General features: G+C 44.8%; 1 protein-coding gene across 2 annotated transcripts in view; it reads left to right on the top strand.

The window, feature by feature from the left end:
- Positions 1–22672, top strand: part of GMCL1 (germ cell-less 1, spermatogenesis associated) — a 615261-nt gene that overhangs the window by 291098 nt on the left and 301491 nt on the right. The window lies entirely within an intron of this gene.

Here is a 22672-nt window from a genome sequence, read left to right as displayed (position 1 = left end):
ACTTATGAACATTAGGAAGATGCACATACTCTGGAAGTTATTAAAATTACACTTTTGGGATCGATTAGTACAATTTCATGTGCATCTGATGACAGTGTTTCAAATGTTCTGCAACAAATACTGTCACTGTTTAAACAAAACAAAAGTTGCCAAGTGAAAAGTTTGAGAGAGCAAATATTCACTGAAGCAGATACACTCCCTTCATCTCTCACTATCACCATGCTTAATGCACAAACATATGGACAACCCGCAGCAGAATGATCCTTATTGTGCTGGTTGGCAAGGCATCTATGGTTACTGAAGCTGTTCTACCATCCCTCATGTTCTCCTATACTACTGACCTGTAAAGAACAGCCAGGATTTGCATTATGTTGCTGCATCTTTGAGCATAGCTGCATGATTACTGAAGGATTTGTTTGGTCCCTTAAGTCTCTTTTCAAAATACATGCACATCAGCTAATATCCAGGGATGCATCAATCAGCCTATTACAGAAAAAGGTAGAATTAATTTTCATTAGGATGTTAAAATGTGCTGCCTTCAGTTTTGCCACCTAATTACATCTTGCTTTACTTTCAAGAACTGGCCTGACCATCCTCCAGTCCTGTTGCACTCCGAATAGGAGTTCCTTTTTGCCTGCCCCTTTGTAGCTTCTAATGAGTCTTTGGGCTGTCACTTTTGTCTAAACCGTCCCAATTTCAAACGAATAACAGGAGTGACATAACCAAAGCTTCAAGTTACTGTTGAGATTGATAAATGCGATAGCAGTGTACACCCTGATGTATGTGCACATAGCAGCAGCAGTTCCAATAAATGTAGTATCGATGTACGCTGCAATCTACGCATGCCCAATGATGTCAATACCAGTAAATGCAATGCTAATGTACCCTGTAACCTATGCTCACACAGTGGTATCCATACAAGTAAATCCAATGTCGATGTACACCGTAACTTATGCCCACATAATGACGTCAATCTCAGTGAATGCAATATTGATGTACGATTTAACACCTGTACGTGTAATCATGACAATATCCGTAGATATGATATCAATGACCACCATGTTACATGCGCTCACACTCACAAACTCTTATCATTGCTGTCCTATTTATCCAAGATGACCTCTACATCAACCACAAGTCAAAGATACGTGGTCAGACAGGCTCTGCGACCCAAACCTAAGCCTACCGATTGACAGGTTAGAGGTGGGGTAAAACTTAGCCATATACAAACGCGCACCCAGGGAAAACCCTGATCGATCCCACAGGTAGGTAGTCACACCACAAACAGACCACAGGACATTGGCTTCAATAAAACACGTTTGGCCAAAGGCACGCATTCCTAAAATGCCACAAAAGTTAGATGCCACATGTAGTTAGGAACACTCAGCCAATTGGGACATGTCATGCACAGCGCACGAGGTGATCACGCGTTCACCACACCGGACATCTGGATACGCACACACTGGCCCACACTAGCTCTCCCCAGCGTGGAGAGCCATCTGATGGTTTTTCTTGTTATTTATGACTATGGTGCTTTTCAAAATATGGCAAAGTGTTTTATAATACCCACAAAAAGTATATATGTTCATTCAAAACTTCTGTAATTTGAGACTGTCTTCAGACTCACCTCTGTCGATACTCTCCCAGCCGCCGCGTTTAATTAAACCAACTTGCTCCTGTTTTGACAAATGCCTCTTGTCTTTTCATTTATTTAAGGTAAATTCATATTCTAACAGTACAATGAAAAGGCTCCCTGTCCATCTCCTTGCTGTTGTGTCCCAGAATGCTGGCATTTATGAAGACTCATGGCATCAAGCTTTTCTACAGGTTACATATGCTCCCAGGTTCTGAATTTAAACCACAGTTGTGACTGCTGCTTCTTCCCAAAGATTCCTCACTTTATCAGTAATCCTAGGTGCCAGTCTGGAGTCAGAACCGCTTTTCCTCACCAATAGATCTCCAGTCTATCGAAGAGGTACCATGCGACTCCAGTAGCCTCTCCACCTTCCCAAGAGGTGACACCTCTGGAGTACTTCCAGATCTGCCAGCTGTGCTGGCATTAGTTCTTGTTTTTCTTCTTCTTCCAAATATGAACCTAAAGTTCTTATTTGGTGTTTGCCTAATTTCTAAACATTTAATCGATCTCTAATTCATAAACATTTAATCAGTATCTAACCAGGTCAAATGCCATCGCTTGAGTTCTCATGGCTTAAACCCTGTCTACAATGTAAACATAAATGCCTCTGTCAGATAACTAAGACATCTGACTGTCTTTGCCTGACCTGGAGTTTTTGGACTGTGACTTCTGTACCACCATGCAACCCAAAGGCCATCAGTGAGTGAGAAGGAAATCTATTTTTGTCTCAGTCCTACAAGGACACCCCCTAACAGTCCTTTGCCCTCTTCAGGCAAGAATCTTTACAGAGTGCATTCATCCAAATGGTCCACCCGCAAACAGCATAAGAAATGCTACAGGAAGGAAAATTTCTCTTCTTCGAGGAAAATATATTACACCTGGGACCATACAGGGAGTCTGTGGTGCTATTCAGAGATGCAGGTCTCTTCCTTGTTCCCTACAGTGCTGATCATGGTTCTTAGGAAAGTTAAACTGGAGTTCTCTGCTCCATCTGCTGATTCGTCTCATGTGGAGAGTTTTCAATATACCACCCGTCCTATCTTAAAGGCATCCCCTTATCCCTCTGGGCTAGTACCCTAGGGTGGGCTGAATCCTGTATGCTTAGCGAGATCAGTTGGTCTGACCCAGCTCCATGTGACCACAGGCTGGCCTTTATACCACTTTCACATATATCCAAGTGTTGTCAAAGGCACTGGTTTGATTGCCTCTGAAGCTGATTTAGACATTGGTACCAGTGGCTAGAGGATAGGTAAGAGCTTCATTTAAGGGCAAGTCTCTTGCTGGACCCTCCTTCGAGAGGAACCAAGAGGTTTGCAAATTTGGAAGAACTTTTCAGTTTTGATTCAGATGCTCTGGATTTGTCCAACCTGCCTTTTAGGCTTACGGCAGCAGATAATTTGGAGGCTGCCAACCTCTAAACTCACATAAATGTTTAGCTTTACTTGGATATTCAAAATCCTTGTGGCTTTGATGCCTCTCCTGAAGGTGTTATAGAGGTGGTGCTCTTGGAGGTAAGGAGCACAGGATTTTATTCTGGTGCCCCCTTCCTTTACAGTGGGATTCCCTTTTATTCACAAAGTGGTTACAGCCCTACTAATTCGCTGAACTACCTTTAGGTCTTACACCTGGGTATGTACAAAATTGCACCTGGGCTACTTTTAAGACACCTAGGAGTGAACAGAATGTGTCACACAACATGAAAAAATGTTTGTATACAAAAAGAAAATGTGATTTGTGTGCGAGACTCTGTGCTCAGAATTCCACGCTGCCCTAGAATAGCCGATGAGGATCGTTTAAATTTTTTTTGCATCCTAGTCAAAGATAAGCGGTTGAAGTCGTGGCATTCTCGGACTTCACCATGTGGAGACTCCGTCTCCCGTGGCTCCTCGCGCTCGAGGGTTGAGGGGGCCGTATGCGACTCCATGCTGCGTCTCCCCGTGTTTCCGGGACCCGGGGCGTCAATGGCTCAGATGAGGGAATATTATAATTCCTTGCACATCATCTTTGGGACCCAAACTCCTTCTGGAGCACCTTTAGGTCCCAAGGAGGTGAGTGGGGCGCAGTCGGATGGTTTGTCCTCGGTGATGGTTGAGCAGTTGGAGTTGATGGGTTGACGCCGGTTGGCGTCTGTTGGTGCCGCTTTGGTGCAGGTTTACAGTTCCTTGGAATCTCGGCCTATGCTGCCTGACTTCGATCATCCAACTCCGACACGGACGTCAGCGACGTCAGTCGAAGTTGCTTCTCCTCCTCCGTGTAGGCATTGTAAAACGTCTGATGTGGAGTAGACTATTGAAACTGGGGGGAATGTGCAGGTTTTGTTTCCTTCTCAGGAAGAGGTTGTGGAAAGACAGCCTGTGTCGATTCAGGCAGGGCTCTTTCAGCCTGTTCACAACATTAATGTGCCTCAGTGGGAAGAGAGCTGGTTGTCTGCTCTGGGAGAGGCTAGTGGCCTGGATTCTTCACCAGCCTCAGGGTTGCTTTCTCCCCCGGTCCTTGGTACAGAGGAGAGTTTCTCCTTTGCAGACATGCTAAGGATTGTGGCTACAGTTTTAAGCTTGTCACTTCCTCCAGTGCAAAGGCCCACAGACCCTTTGATTGAGGTCCTTTTTCAGGGACAGACAGGGGAAGAGCCCTTTCCTCCATTTGGGGAGGCCCTGTTTGATGTTTTGTTAGTTACTTGGGGCAAGCCTGAGTCAGGGACCTCATTGGACCGGGATATTGCATGTAGACATCTGCCAGCGACTGAAGACCCAGTTTGTCTTCATAGACATCCTTCTACTCGTAGCTTGGTGACTCAGGTTGTGACTTCTTCACAGGATGTAGATTCTATACCTAAGACTCCAGTGGGTAAATAGTCTAGGAGTGATGATCTGTGTGGAAAACGCATCTTTCCTTCTGCTAGCTCAGCCTTGAGATCCACAAACACATCTTGTGTGCTGGGGCAATATTCCCATGCTTTATGGGATTCATTACAGAATATGTTGCCATTTCTTCTAGATAACCTCCATTCTTAGATTGGTGATTTGATTAGAAATGGGCAGCAGCTCAGTATGGTATAATATGCATGGTTTCCACTTTTTTGTTATCTCTCATTGGGACGTGTTAGTATGCCAGTGGTGAGTCTGGTATATAGGGACACTCTGGTCTTTATTCTTTAGCGTAATCAGTGTAGTATGTCCTCATTACTCTAGTGGTGTGCATATTTATTATGGCGCTGATGGATTAGGAGCCTATGCTTTGTTTTTTTAATACATGCTTCTGTGGTTCATTCTTCATTAAAGTCCTTTTGGTTTTGCGTTATATGGCGCAGGTCATTTTCTTTTTCTAAGCGGACTACATATTTATTATAAGTGCCTCAATTTTTGAAGAGCAGTGCCAGTAAAATTCAGTGTTGGTAGTTTATTCTTTGGAGTACATGAGTTAGTGGCCTTCTCCGTTGTGGGAGGGAATAGGTATTTCCTTTGTTCAACTTTGGAACATGACTGTGTGAACTCTGTATCTTACACTGTGTGAAAGGCTGTGTCTGAAACAATCAGAAACCTCTAGCTGCAATTCCTTACCTGTTATCGGTCATACTTTTCATGGTAGGAGTTTTTAGGCTTTATAGGAAGCTCTTCTTACTATTCTCCTACAATGAGTTTTGCATCTGTCTGGAGGTTAGATATTGCTTGTCCAATTTGGGTATGGATCTATTTTCTCTGTGCCATACAGTCCTTGAGAAATCGTGGCTATTGCTTCTTGAGGTGGGCTTGCGATCAAATTTTGTTTCGTATCACAGGTGTTGTCACATGTGCTTGTTGCTAACATCATTCATTTTGTATATGATTTCCTTATAATGTTTTGATTGTTCCTTATGGTATATTTTGGTACCGCACTAATAGGTGTGTTCCCTTTTTCAATTATTTGGTCTTCATATAAAAATAATTTTAAAAAATGGAAAAGAAAGAGTTTTTAACGTGAGATGTGGTTGATTCTCTTTTCTCTCTTGCCTTGGTACTTAGAGCAGGCCCACGGCTCGAAGTCATTTGGAGATTGTTTGACCATGACACTGAAAGTCATGCAGGGGCAAGCTTTGTAGATTCTTGCGGTCCGGTAGTAAATATTGGCCAGTGAAATTTTGTTAGTTGTTGGGTCACTTGGAGTTTATTGTGACACTTTGTAATATATATTATGTATATGTTCATATAATACATCCTTGTGGGAAAATTTTGTACAGCTGGCATAATTGCTGGATATCTATATTAGATTCTAATCTATTTGCTGTCATTGTAGTTCAGTGCATTTTGCAACCTTCGAGTGGTCATTTTGGTGTTTATTTGTCTTGGTACAATGGAATGAGTTCTGAAAGTCCTTCAGGACAGTTTTTTCTCTGATACCTCTTTATTGTCGTGAAGAATGAAGATTACATGACTTTTGACTCGCACTCTGCACTTTTTGGTCATTGGGTTCTGTTTCCCCTTGGGGGATCGAGGATGATGTCTAATAACTAACAGATGGATCAGATAGAGACATCTAGCCGCAGATTCCTTACCTTTCAACTTCCAGGTATCAGGCAGGATCCGGAAGATTTTTGATGGCAGTACCCCTGCACGCCGGTAGGTGGCGTCAGTGGACTCTGCTTGAAGTCGTGGGCGTCGTGTTCATAGTCATCCGCATCGTCAATATAATCGCCACTCCAGTGCACTGACGTCAGTTCTTTTCTTTCTGCGCCAGCCAGACCGATCCTTTGAAGAGAGCTACCCCGGTCACTTGTTGACAGTTTTTTCAACCTTTTGTCGTCTCCTTTTGGTGTGTTAGGATGTCCAGTAGGAAGCCTTCGGGGTTCTAGTTGTGCGGCGCCTGTCACCGTGCCATGTCTGTAACGGACCCCAACCTCGTGGGTCTCTGGTGCTTGGAGTGCAACCAATTCAAAGTTAAGGAATCTGCGACTAGATGTCTCTATGATGTTAAAGTTACTTACCTTCGTTAGCGTAATATCTGGTAGAGACACAGTCTGGCCGCAGATTCATTAACTCCTTGCCCATCCTCCCCACTCTGCGAATGACCTAATAGGTAAGGGTTATTATACCCTTTTTCAATAATGGTTTTGTATACTGGTATAACTATCTCAACCTAGGTTGAGAATCAACAGACCACTTGTTCTGACCACATAGTTTTGTTTAGATGCTGCCATACCATCCATTTCCAAATGTGTGTGGTCTGTAGGGTAGAAGGTGTTTTTTCTTTCACACTGGATTAGGCACCAGTGGGTAGTATTGGTTTATTTGTCCTTTCTTTGAAAATCTTTGTTTGGTATCATCATACCTTGCATTAGCACTATCAATATGTTACGTAATAGTGTGATTCAACAAACCGCTTGGTGTTGTTTGTATTGGTTGTGTTTTACTGTTACCATGCCGTTCATTACCATTGTTAGATGGTCTACCGAGTGTAAGGTTTTCTTCCCTTACATGATGGTTATTCACCTGGGCGCAGGGTTTGACGCAGTCCTATCCTTCGTTGATTCTTTGAGGTTTTCTCTAAAATCCATGTCTGGTATTAACTTGCAATTTGATGTTTCTTCTTTATTAATATTTCAAAGATTACACTGTTTCCAAAACTAGTTTCTATAATGGCTCCGCATTCTGGCGCGGAAGGTTTCACAAAAGAAACTGACGTCTGTGCACCGGAGGAGACTTGTATGACTACACTGACGTCATGGCCTGAGTAAACGTCATCGCGGAGCCGTACGACGCTGTCCCCCAGCATGCAGAGGTACAGCTGAAAAAGTTCCGGATCCAAACTGGCGCAATGGGAGAAATTAAAAGTTAATGAATCTGCAGCTAGACTGTTTCTTTACCAGAAATTAGGTTACTGAAGGTAAGTAACTTTTACTTTAAGTGTATCCTGCTATTTGCACAGTGACAGATTTACTACACCCGGGGTTTCCAAATAAAAGAAACACAGGTGTTTCATCTGCTTGCCCTAGATGTGGGGAAGGGAGTATTGGTTGTACATGATCTGGACATGTAAAGTATTACAAATGTACTAGAAAATGGAGCTAGCAGTTATTTACAGTTGTCTACCCGATTTAAACCCACTGGATGCATTGGAAGTTTCATTGTATGGCTCAAGTCATCTAGGGTTATCCCCTAAGTGGGCAAGAATGGCCTGGTTTATTGCTAATTTGAACGGTAGCTCCATTATCACAACCCACTTTCGATCAACTTTATCCCCCGACCTTCAACCAATGGAAAGACAAATAGGGCATTGTCTATAGAGAAGGGAAACCCTACACTAAACATGTTGGCTCACTTAACAAGTTTAGTTATGCAAAACTGGTTGCAGAGGAGGCTGCCTAGCTCATACGTCTGAAACTGTCAACGCCCCTCTGTACTGAATGTTTGGAGTCCCCCTCCATTCTACCCTATTTAAGAACAGGGGGGTATCGGCTTTCCTTTTTTAACTCAGGGTTTTTCTTTTTCTTTGTGCTTTAAACATGTAATATGAAATTGCCCATGCCATGATTGTATTTATATTTTGCATTCAGGGTTCTTTTTGCACTTTGATGATAAAGTAAGATGAAATTGTCAATGCCATGATTGTGAATAAATTGGTACTTTGTATTTTGTATCTCTGAACCATCAAAAATAATCAAAAACCTTTTTTTTAAAGTCCACAAACTGCTATTACTGCTTGGTCCAAAATCGTTCTTAGGCATTTTTAGTCACCAATGTGCTTTTAAATATGACCTAGAAAGCCACAAGAACCTATAACCATTCGTTAGAAATTCTGTCCCATCTGGGGAATTAATATAGTGTAAGTTAGGTCTGTTGATTCCCTTGTCTGAAAGAAACAATGAATAAGTCTGACCTGCAACACTTTTCATGCAAGGTACATTTTCTAAAATAAAATTCAAGCTCCATCCTCACAAGCTATACACAGTAATCCTCCCAAAGGTTATTTTGGAATGTAATATAATTGGATCAATTTCTTACCTTTTGTCTTAGACAATAAGAGTTTTGAAGTATTACCTTGATAAAAGGTGCACACAAATTAAAGCAGTTATTTGTAAATAAGCCAACAGACCTTTTCTGAGTAAATCAAAATCTTGTATCAGGCTACAAGAGCAGCCCTTAAACACATGGGAACCTGGATATAAATAAATATCAGGCAACTATGCTTCAAATTCGCATAATTTGCAGAATAATTAAATAATCAATAGACTAAATAGTCTTATATAAGTAATAGCAGAAATAATGAGTTTCTAAATTAGGACACAAACCACCTCTGGTAAAAGGAGAAGAATTGTTTTATCTATGTTTGTTCACACTTAATCCATTGGAACCAATGAAACTGAAAAGTCTTGAAACCACCACAAAAGCCCAAGAAGGTTTCCTCTCCCAGAAAGAATCTGAATTCCTTTTACACAAAACACCCCAGAACACCTGTCCTATACACACTCCCTAAGGTGCACAACATCAGGATGTGGCTCCATTTTAGAGGCTTTGGTTGAGTGCGTTAGTATATTCATTAAAAACATCAACACTGAAAACATGTACGGGATAGAAGTGTAGCATCGCTTTCACAGATTGATACTCATGGTAAGTCCCCAATGCTTGGGGCCTTTTAACTTCATTGCGCCTCACCCTTGGAACCCAATTCATTATGGTCCTTACTACTTTCCAGGCTATTCTCGGAGTAAGGTCTTCCTATATATTTTTACCACTAGGTGAGCATGCACTATTGAACTGCATGCGACACAAGCGCTTTTATAATCTGAAGCCATCCATACCTCCAGGTACCTCCATTATTTTAGAACACCACAATAGTATACACCACCACCTTCCTTAAACGTTTTCTCATTATCTCTTACCATTCTTCTTTCTCGTTTAGGATGTCTCTGCTTCCCCATAGTCCTGATGAGACCCCATTAATCTAACCAGGGGTTGAAACGTCGATGACATGCTAGTGTAACAGACAAACAGGAAATGTCTGTTTCACCTGTTTGAAATGAATTTGTAGCACCTTTTTACAGTTGTATGTTTCTGTGATAAAAGCTTTTGTGTATGTTTGAATTGTAGTAACACAAACACTTTGGCTTTGACACTGGGGACACATTTCACTGAGCTAATTATTGTTGCTCTGATTGTATTTTATTTTTTTGCTGATATTTTGGGGCGATTAGTTTCATGTTTGAACAAACCTAGATAAAACAATTATTTTCCTTTTACCAGAGGGCGTTTGTCGGGTCCTAATTTACAAACTCATTATTTCTGCTATTAATTATATAAGATTATTTAGTCCATTGACTATTTAATTATTCTGTAAATGATACCAATATTAACCTTGAATTTGTAAATCGCACAGCTACCTCCGAAGTGGTTTCCCGGTGCTGGGGGCCCTCTGGAAGATTAAGCGAGCTATTGCCCAGAGTCACATGGTGCTGGGCTGACCTGCCGCTGGAGCCGGGGATCGAACCGTGAACCCCGTGGTCTGGAGTCAGACACCCTGGCCGCTGTGCCACACCTCTTCCACCAATATGAACCATTCTCGTTTTAGAAGATGCAAATCAACAGTGATCCCCTCTTGGGAAATCTCGACCGGTTTACAATTTCCTAAACAATGCCTAAGTCTATTACCTTCTGCTACCAAAAAGCGCAGAAACCCTTTTTGGTTAAGTGGCAAAGCAGCAGCCCTCATGAAAAATATTCCATTCTTTTTTTTCACATTGGCCACCAGGAGATCACTCCACATTTTTTCCCAACTTTAGTGAAATGACATCTTAAGAGCTGGCACCTTGCTAGGTCAGGCCTATCTGCGCAATCTCCTGCTTGATTAGAATTTCACCTTTGTGTTCGTCCAGAGAAGAGGGGCTAAATGGCTGTATTGGTTTAATGTTAAAGAATATGAAAGACGATCCCATGGGGAAGAAGTTAATGTTACTTAATTGTGAGGGGCGTGGCCAAGCCGCCGAACGACATGGCCATGCGGGCTTGAAGCTCCATCTTTGATCCCCTTAGCTGAGCGCGTCATGGCGGCAGGGATTACGATTAGACATCCCTTGACACCGCTCTAGGTGTGGGAAGCGTTGCTGGTCCCGATGCCGCCTGAATAGGCCCGATGGTGTCCCGCATTGTGGAGCGGCACCGAATTGCCCTGTGCTGCGGTGACCGGGCCTTCCGCAACCATTGAAGCCGGGACCTCGAGTGCAGGCCATCCGGAGACTGTGGGCAGAGTCTTGGCCTTCTGAGGAACTGCGCACAACATTTGTGCAACTTCTGGTGAGTGGTCGCTGTGGAGGTTTTGGGCAACATTCACAGCTCCGTGGGGCACAGGCATTCCCAGAAGTCCTGCGGTGACAGGGGCCGCAGGCAGGCTTGGGAGCCGGACGTGCGTTGGGTTACCGTTAATGCCCTCCCCTCGCAGCCCCGAAACGCTTCCTTTGGCTGCCTTCTCCTGCATTTGAGCCGACAATGAGGCACGGGGGGCATCCTGGCACAAGCAGAGAAGCGCTGGATGGCGGAAACGAGAGGGACAGTAATGATGCAGATATTTAGGCCCACAGCGAGGGCTTAACTATATAGTTTGCACACCACCTGTGTCCTGATTTACACTATTGGAGATGCCTTTGACCACGGTTGGACACTGCTGTCATATATCAGAGGAGTGCAAACGTGGATTGCTCGTGGTCCCTGTGTGAGCATTATTGTCCCTGCCTCATTGGTTCTGTAACTGGGCTAGTTTCTGTTTGGTCCCTAGTGCTACGGGGAAAGACTTGATTACTGCTCCACTTTGGCCCTGCACTATTGGAAGCCTCCCCCCTGCTAAAACATTGGTGACGTGGCTTGACATTGCGCAGGTAGGTGGCGCAGTTCCATTGACTTTCCGGAACCTTTCGCCGCTGTACCCATTGCCTTCTGTCTGGGAGGTTCACCGCTCTCATAACTACACTTGGGTGCAAAAGGGAGGCCTGGGGCGCAAGGACCCTCGTCAAAGAACGCTTCCCTTTCACACAACCGGCTCTAGTTCCACAGGGCAACAGCCCAATATGGCGGAGGGAAGTGATGCTCTGGCTCCCGGGATGGTACAAAAGGGGGTGGTGATGGACGGAGCACCAGAATCAATCAAACACTCACACCCAGTCAACAGATCTGGGTTCGATCCATCACCGTTCTTTAGCCCACTCTGCCACCCCAGTTCAGACATGGCCATATGCAAATCAGTCTGACCCTGTGCCTCATGGGAACAGTCCAGCCCGAACTGCCCTGGACCAGAAACAAGCTTCCTAGGACCGGTTTTGGGCATTTCAGCCGTCTCCAGCCAGGCTTGCTTGAATCCAGTGGCAAAGTGAGCAAGGGACTCAACGTCTGAGCATACCCTGCTAACTTATGGCGAACAAAGTGGTCCTAGGAAGCTTGTTTCCGGTCCAGGGAAGATATGGCTTGGCAGTTCGGGCTGGACTGTTCCCATGAGGCACAGGCTCAGACTGATTTGCATATGGCCATGTCTGAACTGGGGTGGCAGAGTGGGCTAAAGAACGGTGATGGATCAAACCCAGATCTGTTGACTGGGTGTGAGTGTTTGATTGATTCTGATGCTCCGTCCATCACCACCCCCTTTTGTACCGGCTGCCGGGATAGCGGGCCCCGAGAATCTTCTGGCGGAGCTTAGGGAGGGTTTTAAAGCCCTAGACTCCAGGTTTGATGCCCTGGACAGACGGCTGGACTCCATGGGAGCCCGAATTGATCTACATGAAGGTCACCTCACAGTAGCGGAGGGCAGAATCTCTGACTTGAAGGATGGCGCGGCCCAGACAGCGAAGAAATATGAGCGACTGGAGAAGATTCTAAAGTCGGTCGCCATCAAGAACGTAGACTGGGTGGCATAGAAACAACATTCGCATCACGGGTGTGCCGGAGTCCACCAATACAGGGCACCTTGACTGGTTCGTAGAGTCACCTCTTACAGATATGTTTGGGAGCGAGTCCTCTACCAACACTTTTGTCGTGGATCATGCACATCGTATCCTGGGTCCTCGTCCTAATCCAGGGTGTCCGCCAAGACTGATCATAGCCCATCTCTTGAATTTCAGGGACAGAGACACTGCCCTAAGGCTAGCACGAGAAAAGGGTCAGCTCGACTGGCAAGGTTCCAACATCTCCTTGTATCCAGACTTTACTGCAACGGTCCAGGACACGTAGTAAATTCGCAGGGGTGAAGGCGGCCCTACGAAAGATGGTACAACGATATGGGATGCTGTACCTGGCACGGCTGAAGGTTGACATTGATGGTCAGTCTTGTGTTTTCGACTCCCCACCCCCCGCCCCGCCCCCCTCCCCCCCACGACGCTCAAGTTTTGCCAAAGTTACTCCGCTTATCTCGTATTGCGGTATCTTTCATAGATTCACATGCTTAGAATCATCCCTGCCGACGAGGTGGGTGTCTCGCGGTACAGCAAGATATACACATAATAGTCATAAAAACATTATACAATAGGCTACTATGGACAGTAAAGTCATTACATTAGCCTATCTTAGTCCTTTTGTAAAAAGAACCAAATTTGGCACACAGCCAAGCAGGCTGCAGCACCCTCTTAGAACCCTCCTCAGAGAGGCAAACCCTAGGATTTTCTACCGCACATTGTGTGACAGGGAGTCTCCCTGAGCTCTGCTCAGTTTTCTTCACCTTTGGTTGACCTTTGTGAGTAGCTATGTCTGATTCTTCAAAGAAAAGCTTGTTTTTGCCTTGTTCTTCATGTCGGAAGAAGAGACTACATTTTGATGATCCCCACAAGGAAAATATTTATTGTCTTTACCCAGCTCACAAGGTCAAAGACTGCAGGATTTGTAAAACCTTCCCTGCCAAGACTTTGAAGGACAGAGAAGGAAGATTGCTGGTTTGGCTGGAGAAATTGAAGGCTACATATGATGTCGTTTCAGGAGATGATGGCAGCGTTAGTCCTCAGGCGTCCACCTCTCTGGCCAAAAAGAGGGATAGAGCTGATGATCCCCCTGTGCGACAGAGTAAGACCTTGAAGAAACCTCACTCTGAGACTGGTAGCTCTTCCTCTAGAAAAGAGAAGCTTTCATTCTCTTCAGAGGTGAAATCTGGTGAAAAAATGAAGATTTCAGTGAAAACTGCCTCAAAACAGCAGAAAACTCATTCTGAGTCTGTCAGGATCCCGTCGACATTGAAAAAAGCACCGTCCACGATGAAGTCTCCTCAGATGGTGAGGGATTCCTCATCGTTGACTAAGAACAACCCGTCGTCGGCGATCGCTTCGCTGACGGCACCGTCGACGATTATATCATCGCCGACGATGCCAATCTCGTCGACACAGACCTCGTCGTCGAGGAGGCATATGCCGTCGCTGCTTTCGACGTATATGATGGTTCAACTCCCGTCGACGGGTCCACCGTCTGACGATACAACTCCCGTCGACGGGTCCACCGTCGACGACGATACTGCTCCTGTCGACGAGTCCACGGTCTACGCCAATACTACTCCCGTCGACGAGTCCACCAGTGACGACAGCAGCGGCTTCGACAACATCGTCGACTATGGTTTTTCCGTCGATGATTACAAAGTCGACGGTAGCTTCTGTTATGGCTATCTCGGCTGATACTGGCTCACCATCTATGTACATCTCGTCGGCGCTGAAGTCGTAAAAGGCCTACATCTTTACAGATGATGCCATTTTTGACATAAAAATTTATCATCGTCATTCCCATCTTCAAGAAACTATTACCAGGACGTTTCTCATTTTTCACCCTTGCCTATCACTATCTGGAGGAGTCAGATGATAATGGACATTTTAGCCCAGCACGTAACCCTTCTCAACTCCGGATTAAATATCAGGATGAAGACGATGAGGAAGAGTACTATGACCCTTGTGAGTCTCTGAGAGGTCCTCAAGAGACTTCATTTCAGCAGGAACCTATGGTGCAAATGCCTATGGCCTTGGTACAGGATCTGACTGCGATGTTGAGGGATTATCATGCACGTTTTCCACCAGCAGCGCCTGTTCCAACACAACCTACTACGCCTACGGTTTTGCAGATTGCAGGTCCTTCTGCCCCTATCAATGTACCTCAGGAGATTTTACCTGCGCAACATTTAGTCCAAGATGATGATGGCGATACTGTGGCTGAAGATGGAGAATTACCAAACTCACCCACAACTGCGGATGAATGGGATGAATACTTGATTCCTACGCCATCCTCACCAGTTCCTTGGGCAGTAGATTCCCCCCCTGAAGATATTGGAGGTTTTCACACAATTATGGAGAGGGCAGCAACCCGGTTTCATCTTCCTGTATCTGTGAAGCAAACAGATTGTTTCCTTTACTATTTTAAGGACCAGAGTAGGAAGTCCGTATGTTCTATCCCTATAATAGATCCTATCTTGGAAAAGGAACTAAAATAATAAACTCAATTTTCAGTGCCTAGGATTCTCCCTAGAATCGATAAAAAGTACAAAGCACCAGATAATGCTCCTGCTTGCCTGTCCGGACATCCTAGACCAGATTCTGTTATTTCACAGGCGGCTCAGCGTAAGTCTCGGAATCCATCCTGTGACAGCACTGCCGGATAAGGATGGGAGGCACCTTGATAACATTGGTAAGCGTTTCACCACCATGGCGGGTGCTTCAGTTCGTGGTACAAATTCTTTGGCGATTCTAGGGAGATATGACCACCAACTATGGTCGGACATTAATCCATACCTCGATTACCTACCTGATGACAAGAAGCAGGAGGCAAAATTCTTCTTGAAGGAGAAAGCGCTGCATCAGAAATTATTGATATTTCTATGGACCTAGCCACCTTGGGCTTTCGTCAACTTGCCGCAGTAGCAGTCCTTAGACGTCTGGGATGGTTTAAATCTACCACCTTTCGCCCTGAGGTCCAAACGAAAATTTTGGACATGCCATATGATGGTGATATGTTATTCGGGAAACCATATAGATGAGGCTTTGCAAGGCATCAAAAAAGATACTGACACTGCCAGGGCCCTTGGCACCTTACAATATCGGAAGACTCCTTTTCGGGGAGCTAGAGGCAGAGGATCGTATTCCTTTTGTGGTGGCTATCAAAGATACCAAAACCAAGGCAATCGGGGAAGATATAATTATCAACAGCAGCAACAGCAGCAGTCCTACAGAAACCCTCCAGCTGCAGCTTATAGACAGCAGAATAGAAGACGTCAGCCTCAAGGCAGGGATTCTGCTAGAAAGCAGTGACTACTTCTTAGCACCTGCAGCAGATCTGCCACACCTTATTTACAGGATTCCGAATGTATCCCAACATCTCAACAATTGGAAAAGATTAACCACAGACAAGTGGGTCTTGGATATTCTCAAATTTAGGCATACCCTGGAATTTGTCAGTACACCCCTCCTCATCTACCTTTAAAGACACCTCCTCCACATCTTGCTCTTCTCAGGAAGGAAGCAAAAACCATGCTCTCGAAAGGAGCAATAGAAAGAGTGCCTCGTTCTCAGGTGGGGAAAGGGTTTTATTCCCGACTTTTTCTAATAAAGAAAAAGTCAGGGGATTGGAGACCTAGCCTGGATTTAAGAAAGCTGAACAAATCTCTTCAAAAGAAATCCTTTCGCATGGTCACGCATCAAGAAATCCTTCAGCTTCTGGACCATGCAGATTTCATGACAACATTGGATCTCCAGGATGCATACTTCCACATCCCCATCCACCCCAAACATTGGAAATTCCTTCGTTTCACTGTGGCAGATGCCAATTTCCAATTCAAGGTCCTCCTCCTCTGTCTACGCTCAGCCCAAGAGTATTTACAAAATTCCTGTCCCCGGTGGCGGCTCACCTCAGACTTCAAGGCATAAAATGATTCCCTTATCTGGACGATTGGCTAATATAGGCTCCTTCCTTTCGGTAGGCTTCTCGAGCAACGTCCACATGCCTTCAACTGTTTCAATCCCTGGGACTGTCCCTGAACATTCAAAAATCAGTTCTTTGTCCTTCTCAAAGAATTCAATTTCTAGGGGCAGTGTTGGATACTATCAGGGACAAGGCATTCTTGTCCAAAGAAAGGCAATCACGTCCGATTTCTCTGGCATCAAAACTCCTAAGAAGAAGGTTCGCTTCTGTGAAAATCATCAAATCATTCCTGGGAATACTATCATCAGCAATTCTGTTAGTACCTCACACCCGTCTAAGGATGCGGCCGATCCAAGAGGAATAAGACAGTCAGTGGCTGCAGATCTCGGAGTCGTTCGATCTAGTGGCAATAACTCCAGTTATGCGAGAAGCGCTGTTCTGGTGGCTGCGCTCCAAGAATGTCTCAATCGGGCTCACTTTTCTTCCTTCCTTGCTGGAGTTCATCCTCACTACAGATGCCTCCCTAGAAGGGTGTGGTGCACACCTTCAAGATCTTTGCATAAGAGGAAAGTGGTCCGCTGCTATGGCTTAAATGCATATCAATTTCTTGGAGCTTCGAGCCATTTGCTTGGCATTGTAGTCCTTTTTCCCAAGGCTTCAATGGTCAACAGTTCTTATTAGAACCGACTACACCACTTGCATGCACTATTTAAACAAACAAGGAGGTACCCGTTCACACATTCTGTCTCAAGAAGCTCAAAGCATTTGGGTATGGCTGCTGTCTCACAATATCACAATCCAGGTGGATCATTTTCCGGGGATTCACAACACTTTAGCGAACACTCTGAGCAGGACCTCGAAGTCCTGTCACGAATGGGAGTTGGATCAATCAGTCGTGGAACACATATTTCGGATGTGGGGCAAAACAAATCTGGATCTCTTTGCCTCCAAGAACAATCGGAAGTGCCCATTCTTTGCCAGTTGGGAACCGGAGAAGGGCTCTTCGGGGAACGCCTTCATGATGAGATGGACAGGGATCTTTGCTTATGAATTTCCCCACTTTCCGTTGATCCCAAGACTTCTACGCAAGCTCAGGATGGAACCATGTTGCATGATTCTCATTCCTCCGCGGTGGCCGCGTCAGCATTGGTTTATGGAGCTTCTTCTACTGTCCAAAGGCAGACCATACCGCTTTCCTGCAGTTCCGACCCTGTTCTCAATGAGCAAGGGCCATATTCTTCATCCTCGTCCAGTCCAATTGCATCTTCATGAATGGTTTCCGCATTCACAGAATTCAAGGAGATGGATCCACCTCAGGATTGTAGAGATATTCTTGCTAGGGCAAGAGCTCCTTCTACCTTAAAGACTTATGCCTAGTGCTCTGACAGGGATATACATCCTGTACGATGTTCTCCAGATAAAGTTCTGTCTTATCTCCTTTTGTTATCTAAGTCTGGTCTTATGTTTACTTCTGTCAAGTTACATTTAGCAGCCATCTCGACCTACAGACGTTTTGCAGGAGCTGCATCCCTTTGCTCTAATCGCTTGATCAAACAATTTCTAAAAGGGCTGTTCAGAACTTTTCCACCCGTCAAAGCCCCTCCTCCAGAATGGAGGCTTAATCTGGTGTTACAACAACTCATGAAGCATCCTTTTGAGGCTGTTCACAAGGCTGACCTCAAATACCTCTCTTGGAAAACGGCACTTTTAGTGGCACTCACCTCTGCTCGGAGAGTCAGCGAAATCCAGACCTTCACTGTCAAACAACCTTATTTTAAATTCACCAACGATTATGTCCTCCTCAGAACTAATCCAACGTTTATTCCGAAGGTTCCCTCTACATTCCATCTTAAGGAGCCTGTTATACTGCGTTCTTTCTTTCCCAATCCGTCTTCCTCTGCTGAAAAGACTTTGCATACCTTGGATGTTAAAAGATGTCTGAATTTTATATTTCACGTACTATGTCCATCAGAAGGTCGGATCAATTGTTTATTTCTTATGGTGGTCAAAAGCCAGGAACAGCAGTTACGAAATCCACTATTGCGAAGTGGATTGCATCTACTATCCAATTCTGCTATAATATAGCTGGACATACTTTCTGTGAAACCCAAGGCACATTTCACAAGGGAAGTTTCCTCATCTACTGCTCTTTTGGCGGAGTGCCTATAGAGAAGATTTGCCATGTTGCGACCTGGAAAACTGTGCACACTTTTACACGGCATTAGTGTCTGGATCTGGCGACAGAGGCTGAATCGGCTGTGGTTCAAGCAATGTTGCGAAACCTTTTTAAATAAGGTAAGCCTCTGTAAGGAGGTGATTATATCATTACATGTTCACATATACATGGTGTATTGTTTATTCTGTTTTTCATACTATGGTTCATATATATATTTTTATATATGTGTAGATATATATATATATATTTATATTTTTGCATGTGTTATAATGCTTCCCCTTATTTCGGTTAGAATGTTATATTGCATTGCTGTATTGGTGTTACGAGGTATCTATTGTTTATCTTATGATACCCACCATCCACTATACGACGAAGGATTTTTTACTGCTAACTATTCTGATTTTAAGCATGTGAATCTATGAAAGATACCCCAATACTGGATAAAAAAACGAGTTACTTACCTGTAACTTTAGTTATCCAGTATTGGTATCTTTCATAGATTCACATGCGACCCACCCTCCTCCCCGGAGAGGCTTACCTTATTTACCTGTACATATTATTGTCACTTGTGCTAGGAAAATCTGAGGGTTTGCCTCTCTGTGGAGGGTTCTAAGAGGGTGCTGCAGCCTGATTAACTGTGTTCCAAATGTGGTTCTTTTTACAAAAGAACTAAGATAAGCTAATGTAGTGACTTTACTGTCCATAGTAGCCTATTGTATAATGTTTTTAACACTATTATGAATATATTTTATTGTCCCGCTTGACTCCCACCTCGTCGGCGGGGATGATTCTAAGCATGTGAATCTATGAAAGATACCAATACTCGATAACTAAAGTTACAGGTAAGTAATTAGTTTTCTGATGTAAAAAAGGGCTCAGCTTCTCCGCAGTACACCCAGGATGTGCCGAGCTCAGGTGCGAGTGCAGACCTCTTCTCCACCTCACAGGGTCCTGGTCCCAACTTCCTCATTGTTTCCACACTATGAAACTACATTGGCTTACCTAATCTGCAGTGACTAACTTATGTCTGGGACATACTAGCAGGCTGCCATAGATGCATAACGTGTTAATATGCAGGCACTTGGTGCCAATAGTGGGGGCAGAGGCGGGGTGTTGCCACCCCCTAGTGCAAGTGCACATGTATCAAACTGTACAGATTCATAGGAAAGTTAGTTTCTGTTTGTATGACTTCATCATTAATGTTCAGGATGGGGTCTTCCCCACCCCCCCCGTGTTGGTTGAGGGGGATGGGTGGTTGGAGGGAGGGGTTTTGAAAGGTTGTTTTTTGTTTATTTATCACGCACTTGCTATATTTACTCATAGTGGCAGAAATGCAGCAATCACAGGGACCAGAGTTGGCTCTTCCATTGTATTGGGTTCATGGCGATGGGGGGGGGGGGGGCGGGGGGGGTGGGGTGTAACTTAGTTTTTCATTTCAGATTAGTGTTGAGCACATGGAATGTTAGGGGATTAAATAACGTAAAGAAGTGCAGACAAGCTCTTAACTATCTGCGGCGCCATCAGACAGATGTGGCGTTCCTGCAGGAAACTCACCTACCTAAGGCGACATCGACACAATTTGCTAGGTCCTGGGGTCCTCACAGATACTTTACAAGTTACAGTACATATGCCAGAGGCACGGACATTTTAATACACTTGCGCATGCTCTTTCAGCTCCTCCGGTCCCATGCAGATGGCGAGGGCAGATATACGGTGGTGGAGGGGAATCTCATGGGTCGGAAGACAGCATTTGTCTGTATTTACGCGCCCAATATTGACGACCCAAAATTTTTCCATGACTTGCATATACAATTGCTGAGGTTGGAGGCGGATTACATATTCATGGGTGGGGATTTTAACCTGTTACTAGAGCCCGCACAGGATAGTACATCAACTTCCCCGGCTACGAAACCTCATGCCAGATGGCTTCTATTGACCTTATGCGAGAAGTTAGGTCTGGTAGATGTGCGGAGACATTGTAGACCGACAGACTGCGCATACACACATTACTCGGCACAACATAATGCATTGACGAGATTGGATTTTTGACTTGTATCTCCCAACCTGATTGCATGGTATGAGGATACTCAACACTTGCCCAGAACCTATCATGACACCCGCGCCCGGAGTGTTGTGAAAGGCAATGGTGCTTCCCCAACCAAACATTACAGGACGAGGTCTTTCGAGCGGAACGGCAAGAAGCAATAGATGAATATTTTGTATTGAATGTCAGTTCAGTCCAAACATGGTCCACACTCCAGGAGGCCTTTAAGGGGTTTGCATTTCTAAACATGCTGGGGTGTTAAGAGACCTTAGGCGTACGCTTAACACCATGGAACAACAGTTAATTGCCCTTGACAAAAAACAGGCCAGTAACCCGGTCCAAACCACAGATGCCCGCCGACTGGCTCTATTAGCAGAGTTTAAAGAGTACGCGACTCGTGAGGCCCATTATTTGAGTAAATGTGCCGTGGTACGGCACTATGGTGAAGATGACAGACCGGGGGCACGCTGGCGCGGCTCCTGAAGCCTCCCGCATGGCATGAATATATCACCAGACTTAGTACAGAGCAGAGCAACATAGTCAATGGAACCTCTGATATCCGTATCTTATTTCTAGATTATCATATGAATCTATACTCATCAAGGACAGGGCACAACACTGAGGCTCAAACTGCATATTTAGATGAAATAGCTTTAGTGTGGTTGGACAAACCCTACCAGCTGTTTCTTGTGGAGCCCTTCTCCACAGAAGGAAAAAGTAAGTGCCATTGATGCGGTTAATGGGTCAATTGCTCCAGGCCTAGACGGATTCACTGGCACTTTTTACAAGGCCTATAAAGAAACCCTCGCCCACCCCATATACTGGAAGTGTACAACGAGGCCCTGGAACGGCAGCAATTGCTGCCCACGTTGGGTGAAGCCGTAATCCTACTGCTCCCTAAACCCGGTAAAGATCCACTTCCATGTGGTTCATATAGACCACTCTCTTTGTTAAACTTCGACTATAAGATCCTGGCGAAAATTATAGCTTTAAGATTGGCCCTTCTATTGGACAAGATCATCTCCCCCACTCAATCGGGATTCGACCCCCCCCCCACCGATCCACGGCATTAGATTTACGCACACTATTCTCAGTCTTACACAGGATAGATCCTGGCGTTCCGGCAGCAGCCATATTGCTTGATGCCAAAAGGATTTTTAAGTCTCATAGCACTTCTATGCACCTCACTGACAGCCAGGCTCCGAATAAATGGTACCCTATCTATACAGTTTCGACTCTCACGTGGCACCAGGCAGGGCTGTCCCTTGTCCCCACTTCTCTTCATCATTGCTTTGCATCCATTGGTTCGACATTTACAGGAAAAACATCTACACACAGGGCTTCAATTCAACACTGGCCTGGTGCTTATTTCCCTATATGCTGATGACGTTGTTTTGTATATATGTCACCCTCTGGAGAATCTTGAGCCGCTAATTTGGGCGGTTATCCGTTTCGGGGGCTTTTCGGGACTGGGAATCAACTGGGGCAAATCGGAAATATTTCCATGGACACCAGCTACTACTAGGTGGGAATGCCCCTTTCCCTAGGCATGGTGTGAGGACTCCACCAAATATCTGGGTATACAGATACACAGAGACATAGACCAGATCATTTTGTTGGCTTATGGCCCGCGCTTAACACTCTAGAACAACAGGTTGAGCGTTGGATAAAATTGCCCTTCTCACTAGCCAGTAGAGGGCTCTCGTTAAAATGGTGATACTTCCCAAATGTTTGTATTTATTTCACAATATTCCCATCCCACTCCCCAACTGTTTTTTTCGCACAATATGGTCCCATCTGATAAGACTGGTATAGGGGAATGCAGAGCTAGGATAAGTTGGGATACTTTAACCCTCCCATATGAGCTGGTTGGTATGGGAGTTCCTAATTTCCACATTTATTATTTGGTAGCACAGTGCAGTTTTGCACACTCCTGTTACCATCCGGATGCCAGAATACCCTATTTCAGACCGGAAGTGGGTTTG

The sequence above is a fragment of the Triturus cristatus genome, chromosome 11, assembly GCF_964204655.1.
Source record: "Triturus cristatus chromosome 11, aTriCri1.1, whole genome shotgun sequence".
NCBI classification, from domain to species: Eukaryota; Metazoa; Chordata; class Amphibia; order Caudata; family Salamandridae; genus Triturus; species Triturus cristatus.
Note: the sequence above shows the minus strand (reverse complement) of the source record. Positions and strands in the feature narration are given on the sequence as shown.